At 38.7% G+C, this 10095-nt stretch overlaps 1 pseudogene; it reads right to left on the bottom strand.

Moving 5' to 3' along the window:
* Positions 1-2139: 2139 nt before the first annotated feature.
* Positions 2140-8071, bottom strand: LOC129459749 (small ribosomal subunit protein eS4, X isoform-like; annotated as a pseudogene).
* Between the last annotated feature and the right edge of the window lie 2024 nt (positions 8072-10095).

The following is a 10095-nucleotide window of genomic DNA, read 5'->3' as shown; positions in this document are numbered from 1 at the left end:
AGCAGGTCATGATGCTTTATTACCTGACAAAAGGAATGATAATCTTCCTTTTGTCAGGGAATAAAGAAGGATGCAAGAAATAAAACAAGAAAAGAAATAGGGCACAAAGGAAGAAAGAGCAGAGTTGAAGCAAAACTAATAAAACCTTAGGATGAGAAAAAAAGTTTACATATTTGAATATGAGTGAAAGAGACACATAAAGTTGTGTAAAATTGGTAATATATTGATTTTCGTTAGAAAATTAGGTAGCTGTTGACATGGATAAATTGTCAGCAGCTAACTAACTAGTTTTAAATTTGAGATGAGGAGGATTATGTATTGGAGAAATGTAGTTATTTTGGCAAGTTGAAAAGGTGTGTGTGTGTGTGTGTGTGTGTGTGTGTGTGTGTGTGTGTGTGAGAGAGGGAGAGAGAGAGAAAGTTTCTCCAAGTACTGCTTCAGCTTCATCCTCTATTAAACAGCTATTTATAGCTAGAAATATATTCAATCAAGGTATATTTCTTGACAATGGTACTTACAAATATAATGTTCATAGGGTGATGTCATTATGTGTAAAAAATTACTGTCTTGCTTTCTTTTTGGAATAGAGAGGATATAAATATTTGTTTATACCATTTTAGAGGGATATTAGGACATAATAATCTACTGCCCTGAAATCTTGAAGGACAATAGACTAAATAGACGAAAAAAACATGAAGGCAAATTATGAACATGTACTTACAAAGTACCATAACTACTAAAACACATCATCTGCACTCACTCAAAGGTCCCCATTTTCCCCTTACTTTATTCATCTGTATAATCAGTTACACATTGTTTCTCCTTTCAATCATATTTCCCTGTCTCGTCTAGACACAGAATTTTGAGGCTGAGGTGGGCGGATCATTTGAGGTCAGGAGCTCGAGAACAGCCTGACAAACATGGTGAAACCCTGTCTCTAGTAAAATATAAAAATTAGCTGGGAGTGGGGGCAGGCACCTATAATCTCAGCTACTTAGGAGGCTGAGGCACGAGAATCACTTGAACCTGGGAGGCAGAGGTTGCAGTGAGCTGAGATCGTGCCACTGCACTCCAGCCTGGGTGACAGAGTGAGACTCTCTCTCTCAAAAAAATAAAAATAAAAAAAAATTGGTATAAATTTCCCCAGATGCATTTGTTCTTAACCAGAAACAATTTTGCTCCCCTAGGGAATATTTGGCAATGTTTGGAAACATTTTGATTGTCTCAATTATGGGAGTGTTACTGGCTTCTAGTGGCTAAAGGTTGCTGTTAAACATCCTACAATGCACAGGACAGCCCCCATCCCCCACAACAGAGTTGTCCAGTCTCAAATATCAATACTACTAAAGTTGAAAACCCCTGTCACAAAGTGTTAAACAATAAAAAACTATAAGGTAAGTATTATTAGGTCTGGGATGATCATATTTCTATAAACACTGAGCCTGGTAAACAAACTACAGGAGAGAGAGAACCTTCCGAATGTTCCCCTTTTATAGTTGCAAGTTTTACTCCTTTTGGAGTGGTTCTTGGTTTCAGAATGTTGTTTTTACTCTTTACACTTAGGTGTTAATACTTATGGACACACTCATATGTCCTTTCTTTGTCAGAAATTCCTGTGTCAGCGTTCTACAATGTGTCTGTGGCCTTAGGTTCTTAGAGAGAATGTCAGACAGGTTGGGCTTTTCTCCTCATTCCTGAGGATTGAAGTCATAGTTAAGAAAACCAACATTACAGCTTGAAATCACTTTTCTCCATGTGAATACAACTTATGAAATCCGACCATTATTCTTTTCTATAATGTACTATTACAGTAGAAGAGGGGCTACTCAACCAATAAGATGAGATTAAAAACCGGAAGAACAAAGAACAGAGTGCATAGAGCATGTGTCCAGAGCAATCGACTAACTTTTGAACCTCTCCAACTCTGCACCTTTCTAGTTGAGTGACCTTGGGCAAGTGACCCAGCCTATCTCATCATCTAAGTAAGGAGGATAATGAGGTGTCTGTTTTGTCGTTCAGCTGCATGTGAACTGCTCAGTACAGTGTCTGGTATGTAGGAAACTTTCAATTTTTTTTTTACTCACGCTGTATTAACTTTAATTAAGTACTAAGATCTCTCTAACATGTCTAGAGACCATTTCACCCACTGCTCTGTTTGGCCATCAGTTTTGTCTCCCTTCAGCAATGGCGAGGTGGACACCCTTTCGTTGGGGAAGAGAAATCCATGGTTTGTTGCCTTGTCAAAAACAAAAATATTCGAGAGCTGGGTGGCAAAGCTGTTTCCGTTGGCATCTTTCACATTCACCACATCAAAAGATCTAGAATGTTTCTCTCTGTTCATGATCACGCCAATTCTTCCCAAGGTAGCATCTCCAGTCACAGGATATCAGTGTCAACAAGGTACCAGTGTTGAACTTGATGCAATCTGTAATCTTGCCAGTCTCCAAATCAATTTGAATGGTGTCATTTACCTTGATGAGTGGATCTGAGTAGCAGATGGTATGAGCATCGTGAATCACCAGATGAGGGATTCCTTTTATGACCACAGATATTTTTCTCACTTTGCACAACTTGTACTTGGCCTCCTCAGGTGTGGTATGATGAACACCAAAGTGACCTTTGGTGTCATACAACAGACAAAATTTCTCTTCAGTCTTATCAGTGCTGATGACGTTCATGAATCCAGCAGAATAGGTTATATCAGTTCAGACCTTGCCATTGATCTTAATGAACCACTGCATGCAAATCTTTCTTTTTTTTCCAACTTTTATTTCAGTTCAGGGGTACATGGGCAGGATGTGCAGGTTTGTTACATAGGTAAGCGTGTGCCATGGTGATTTGCTGTACAGATCATCTCATCACCTAAGTATTAAGCCAGCATCCATTAGCTATTCTTCCTGAAGCTCTCCTTTCTCTCATCCTGCAACTTCCAACAGGCTCCAGTGTGTGTCCATGTGTTCTCATCATTTAACTCCCACTTATAAGTGAGAACATGCAGTGTTTGGTTTTCTGTTTCTGCATTAGTTTGCTGAGAATGATGGCTTCCAGTGCCATCCATGCCTCTGCAAAAGACATGGTCTCATTCCTTTTTATGGCTTCATAGTATTCCACGGTGTATATGTACCATATTTTCTTTATCCAGTCTATTATTGATGGGCATTTAGGTTGATTCCATGCCTTTACTATTGTGAATAGTCCTGCAATGAACATATGTGTTAATGTACCTTTATAATAGAATGATTCATATTCCTTTGGGTATATATCCAGTAATGGGATTGCTGCATCAAGTGGTATTTCTGCCTCTAGGTCTTTGAGGAATCGCGACACTGTCTTCCACAATGGTTGAACTAATTTATATTCCCACCAACAGTGTAAATGTGTTCCTTTTTCCCCACAACCTTGCCAGCATCTGTTGTTTTTTGACTTTTTAATTAGCCATTCTGACTGCTGTGAGATGGTATCTCATTGTGGTTTTGATTTCTATTTCTTTGATGATCAGTGATGTTGAGGTTTTTTTCATATGTTTGTTGGCCACATGTATGTCTTCTTTTGAGAAGTGTCTCTTCATGTCCTTTCCTCACTTTTTAATGGGGTTGTTTCTTTTTCTTGTCAATTTAAGTATTTTATTTTATAATACTTTAAGTTCTAGGGTACATGTGCAAAATGTGCCGGTTTGTTACATATGTATACATGTGCCGTGTTGGTTTGCTGCCCTCATTAACTCATCATTTACATTACGTATTTCTCCTAAAGTTATCCCTCCCCAGCCCCCCACCCCACAACAGTCCCCAGTGTGTAGTGTTCCCCACCATGTGTCCAAGTGTTCTCATTGTTCATTTCCCACCTGTTAGTGAGAACATGCAGTGTTTGGTTTTCTGTCCTTGCGATAGTTTGCTGAGAATGATGGTTTCCAGCTTTATCCATGTCCCTACAAAGGAAATAAACTCATCCTTTTTTATGGCTGCAGAGTATTCCATGGTGTATATATGCCATATTTTCTTTATCCAGTCTATCATTGATGGACATTTGGGTTGGTTCCAAGTCTTTGCTATTGTGAATAGTGCCACAATAAACAGACGTGTACATGTGTCTTCATAGTGGCATGATTTATAATCCTTTGGGTATATACCCATTAATGGGATCGCTGTGACAAATGGTATTTCCAGTTCTAGATCCTTGAGGAATCGCCACACTGTCTTCCACAATGGTTGAACTAGTTTACAGTCCTACCAACAGTGTAAAAGTGTTCCTATTTCTCCACATCCTCTCCAGCACCTGTTGTTTCTTGGCTTTTTAATGATTACCATTCTAACTGGTGTGAGATGGTATCTCATTGTGGTTTTGATTTGTATTTATCTGATGGCCAGTGATGATGAGCATTTTTTCATTTGTCTGTTGGCTGCATAAATGTCTTCTTTTGAAAAATGTCTCTTCATATCCTTTGCCCACTTTTTGATGGGGTCGTTTGATTTTTTCTTGTAAAGTTGTTTAAGTTCTTTGTAGATACTGGATATTAGCCCTTTGTCAGTTGGGTAGACTGCAAAAATTTTCTCCCATTCTATATGTTGCCTGTTCACTCTGATGGTAGTTTCTTTTGCTGTGCAGAAGCTCTTCAGTGTAATTAGATCCCATTTGTCTATTTTGGCTTTTGTTGCCATTGCTTTTTGTGTTTCAGACATGAAGTCCTTGCCCATGCCTATGTCCTGAATGGTATTGCCTAGGTTTTCTTCTAGGGTTTTTATGGTTTTAGATCTAACCTTTAAGTCTTTAATCCACCTTGAATTAATCTTTGTATAAGGTGTAAGGAAGGGATCCAGTTTCAGCTTTCTACATATGGCTAGCCAGTTTTCCCAGCACCATTTATTAAATAGGGAATCCTTTCCTCACTTCTTGTTTTTGTCTGGTTTGTCAAAGATCAGATGGTTTTAAATTTGTGGTGTTATTTCTCAGGCCTCTGTTCTGTTCCATTGGTCTATATCTCTGTTTTGGTACCAGTACCATGCTGTTTTGGTTACTGCAGCCTTGTAGTATAGTTTGAAGTCAGGTAGCAGGATACCTCCAGCTTTGTTTTTTTTGCTTAGGATTGTCTTGGCAATGTGGGCTATTTTGGTTCCATATGAACTTTAAAGTAGTTTTTTCCAATTCTGTGAAGAAAGTCTTTGATAGTTTGATGGGGATGGCATTGAATCTGTAGATTACCTTGGGCAGTATGGACATTTTCACAATATTGATTCTTCCTATTCATGAGCCTGGAATGATCTTCCATTTGTTTGTGTCCTCTTTTATTTCATTCCAGTGGTTTGTAGTTCTCCTTGAAGAGGTCCTACACATCCCTTGTAAGTTGGATTCCTAGGTATTTTATTCTCTTTGAAGCAATTGTGAATGGGAGTTCACTCATGATTTGGCTCTCTGTTTGTCTGTTATTGGTGTATACGAATGCTTGTGACTTTTGCACATTGATTTTGTACCTGAGACTTTGCTGAAATTGCTTATTAGCTTAAGGAGATTTTGGGCTGAGATGATGGGGTTTTCTAAATATACAATCATGTCGTCTGCAAACAGGGACAATTTGACTTCCTCTTTTCCTAATTGAATATTCTTTATTTCTTTCTCTTGCCTGATTGCCTTGGCCAGAACTTCCAACACTATGTTGAATAGGAGTGGTGAGAGAGGGCATCCCTGTCTTGTGCCAGTTTTCAAAGGGAATGCTTCCAGTTTTTGCCCATTCAGTATGATACTGGCTGTGGGTTTGTCATAAATAGCTCTTACTATTTTGAGATATGTTCCATTAAGACCTAGTTTATTGAGAGTTTTTAAACATGAAGGGCTGTTGAATTTTGTCAAAGGCCTTTTCTGCATTTATTGAGATAATCATGTGGTTTTTGCCTTTGGTTCTGTTTATGTGATGGATTACGTTTATTCATTTGCATATGTTGAACCAGCCTTGCATCCCACGTATGAAGTAAACTTGATCTTGGTGGATAAGCTTTTTGCTGTGCTGCTGGATTCGGTTTGCCAGTATTTTATCGTGGATTTTTGCATCAATGTTCATCAGGGATATTGGTCTAAAATTCTCTTTTTTTATTGTGTCTCTGTCAGCTTTGGTATCAGGGATGATGCCGGCCTCATAAAATGAGTTAGGGAGGATTCCCTCTTCTACTGATTGGAATAGTTTCAGAAGGAATGGTACCAGCTCCTCTTTGTACCTCTGGTAGAATTTGGCTGTGAATCCATCTGGTCCTGGACTTTTTTTGGTTGGTAGGCTATTAATTATTGCCTCAATTTCAGAGCCTAGTATTGGTCTCTTCAGCAATTCAACTTCTTCCTGGCTTAGTCTTGGGAGGGTGTATGTGTCCAGCAATTTATCCATTTGTTCTAGATTTTCTGGTTTATTTTTGTAGAGGTGTTTATAGTATTCTCTGATGGTTGTTTGTATTTCTGTGGGATCAGTGGTGATATCCCCTTTATCATTTTTTATTGTGGCTATTTGATTCTTCTCTTTTTTCTTCTTTATTAGTCTTGCTAGTCTAGTGGTCTATTTTGTTAATCTTTTCAAAAAACCAGCTCCTGTATTCACTGATTTTTGGAAGGGTTTTTTTTGTGTATGTCTCTATCTCCTTCAGTTTTGCTCTGATCTTAGTTATTTCTTGCCTTCTGCTAGCTTTTGAATTTGTTTGCTCTTGCTTCTCTAATTTTTTTAATTGTGAAGTTAGGGTGTCGATTTTAGATCTTTTCTGCTTTCTGTTGTGGGCATTTAGTGCTATAAATTTCCCTCTACATACTGCTTTAAATGTATCCCAGAGATACTGGTACGTTGTGTCTTTGTTCTCATTGGTTTCAAAGAACATCTTCATTTCTGCTTTCATTTCTTTTTTTTTTTTTTTGACAGAGTCTCACTCTGTCACCCAGGCTGGAGTGCAGTGGCACAATCTCTGCTCACTCACTGCAAGCTCCGCCTCCCGGGTTTACACCATTCTCCTGCCTCAGCCTCCCAAGTAGCTGGGACTACACACCCAGCTAATTGTTTTTGTATTTTCAGTAGAGACAGCATTTCACCGTGTTAGCCAGGATGGTCTTGATCTCCTGACCTGGTGATCCATCTGCCTTGGCCTCCCAAAGTGCTGGGATTACAGGCATGAGCCAATGCACTCGGCCTCATTTCATTATTTACCCAGTAGTCATTCAGGAGCAGGTTGTTCAGTTTCCATGTAGTTGTGCAATTTTGAGTGAGTTTCTTAATCCTGAGTTCTAATTTGATTGCACTGTGGTCTGAAAGACAGTTTTTTGTGATTTCTGTTCTTTTAAATTTGCTGAGGAGTGCTTTACTTCCGACTATGTGGTCAATTTTGGAATAAGTGTGAGGTGGTGCTGAGTAGAATATATGTTCTGTTGATTTGGGGTGGAGAGTTCTGTAGATGTTTATTAGGTCTGCTTGGTGCAGAGCTGAGTTCAAGTCCTGGATATCCTTGTTAACCTTCTGTCTTGTTGATCTGTCTAATACTAACAGTGGGGTGTTAAAGTCTCCCATTATTATTGTGTGGGAATCTCAGTCTCCTTTTAGGTCTCTAAGGACTTGCTTTATGAATCTGGGTACTCCTGTACTGGATGCATATATATTTAGGATAGTTAGCTCTTCTTGTTGAACTGATCCCTTTACCATTATGTAATGGCCTTCTTTGTCTCTTTTGTTCTGTGTTGGCTTAAAGTCTGTTTTATTGGAGACTAGGATTGCAACCCCTGCTTTTTTTTTGCTTTCCATTTTCTTGGTAGATCTTCCTTTATCCCTTTATTTGGAGCCTACATGTGTCTCTGTATGTGAGATGGGTCTCTTGAATGCAGCACACTGATGGGTCTTGACTCTGTATCCAATTTGCCAATCTGTGTCTTTTAACTGGAGCATTGTCAGGGTATATGTAAGTCTCTTCCTTAGGAAAAGTGATGATGGGGAGAGACTGTTCCAGCTTATGGGGACTAGTAAATGAATAAGAAGCAAACACACCAGTCAGTTTATCCAGAATCCCATGGTTGGAGCTGCAACCAACATTAGATGCTTCTTGGGACCATAAGCCATGGTTGCTGTAGGCATAGAAAGAGTCAATAAATGTTAACTACCATTATCTCTTTTTTTTCCATTTATTTATTTACCAACTATTATTGGGTTTCTGTTATATGTCAATTCCTTTGCTAGAAACTGGGGATTTAATGGTAAGCCAAAACAAACAGGTTCCTGCTTTTATGAAGCTTATTGTTGAGGAGGTGTGAAAGGCACAAATTAAATAACCACAAAATATATTGCATGCTTGTGGTTGTCATAAAGAAAGCTACATGGAGCTATAACATATAACTGAGGGATTTGATCCCTTCTGGATCTCAAGAGGTCCGTGGAAGATGCTACTCATGTGCTGAGAAACTTTTTGGATTTTTGCCTTGTGATAGCTCTTCCTTTACCTTCAACATTAAAAAATAGTTACCATTGTTCCTGGAGTTAGGTACTATAGGTTCCAACTGTTACATCTTAAAAAATAACTTGTACATGTTACAACAAAAGGATAAAAGAAATGAGTCATCTTCTTTTAAATTTCTGTATCTCCCTCTGGTCAGAATTTACCTTTGCTATTTTCTAGTTTTTTATTTTTCCATTAGAGAATATAAACTATGCCACTGCCTTACAGTGCCTCCAGTATTAAAAAGAGGTTGTTCATGGATCTTATTGAGGTAGAGGATCAACAGGACTTATTTCTTAATTCCAACAGGATGAAGTGAAGAAACTGGCAAGAACCAGCAGATGGCAATGAAAGATATCCATAGCTGCCCTGATTGTCCATTATCATAAGACACTCCCACCCAATGCCATGCCAGTTTACAAATGCCATGGCATTTGTAACATAGAAGTTACCACTCCTTTCCATGGCAATGACCGAGAAGTTATTTCCCCTTTCCTAAAACGTTATAAATAACCCACCCATCAATTTGCATTAGCTTGCCCCTTAATTTGCACGTAACTGAAAGTAGGTATAAGTGGGTATAAATACAGTTGCCAACAGCCCATATGTTGCCAATTCTGGGCGCACTGCCTATGAGTTAGCTCCACTCTGCAAAGAACAGTAGCATTCAAAAAAGATTGCTGTTTAATAGCACTGGCTTGCCCTTGAATTCTTTCCTAGGCAAAGCTAAGTACCATCCTGAGTTAAGCCCCACTTTTGAGACTTGCTTGTCCTGCATCATTATACCCACTTATCAACCTGTTTATAAAAGATAGAGTCAGGTATTAGAAGAACTGAGGATATATTTTTTATTTGAATGCAGCTGCCAGGTGATAGCTGTAGAAAATGACTATTTAGCAATAGTCATCTCTCCTTTTTCTAAGGTGAATAAGGTTGGGGAGAAGTTTGCACTCCTCAGCCATTTAAATAAATGAGGAAACCTCATTAGCAGAGGGCTAAGCAAACAGTGAAATAAATATATATGATTGTTACTTAATATTATATTTGATATAAAATAGAGACTTCTCAAGAAATCCTTACCCTGACCTTTCTTAATGGTCTGATTTTTCTTTTATACTTTCAGAAAAGAATCAATCCATGTCTGGGGCCTGTGGCAGGGACTGTTAGCTGTCCTCTGAAATCGATTTCCCCTTTCTTTCTCAGAATAAAGCTAGACTACATTTAATAGACTCTTTTGCAGTTAGGTGAAGCCATGTGACTAAGCTTGAGGCCAAGGAAGTGACCAGAGTGATGGATGTATTTCTAGGCCTGGCACATAAAATACCTCAAATTGCTCTTCCATGCTTTCTCTGCTTTTTGGCTGAACGGGATCACAAGCCCCAGGGTGAATCCGGAAGCCACATATTTTGAAGATGGGAGAGACTCCATAAGTCTGAGAGTCCTCAAATAAATATATGGAGCAGACCTTTCCTCCCCATTCCAACAGGAAACACCTCTCTGAGACTTTTATGAGAGAAAGAAATGTATTTCCCATTCCTAAAACTATTAAATTTGGGGAACCTCTTTGTTAACTGTGGCACAATTGCGCTACTTAATATAGAGCCTGATGAAAACAAAGGACACATTCATGATTATGGTATTATGTCAAAAT

The sequence above is a fragment of the Symphalangus syndactylus genome, chromosome 13 (genome assembly GCF_028878055.3).
Source record: "Symphalangus syndactylus isolate Jambi chromosome 13, NHGRI_mSymSyn1-v2.1_pri, whole genome shotgun sequence".
NCBI classification, from domain to species: domain Eukaryota; kingdom Metazoa; phylum Chordata; class Mammalia; order Primates; family Hylobatidae; genus Symphalangus; species Symphalangus syndactylus.
This window is presented reverse-complemented; position numbering and strand designations above follow the sequence as displayed.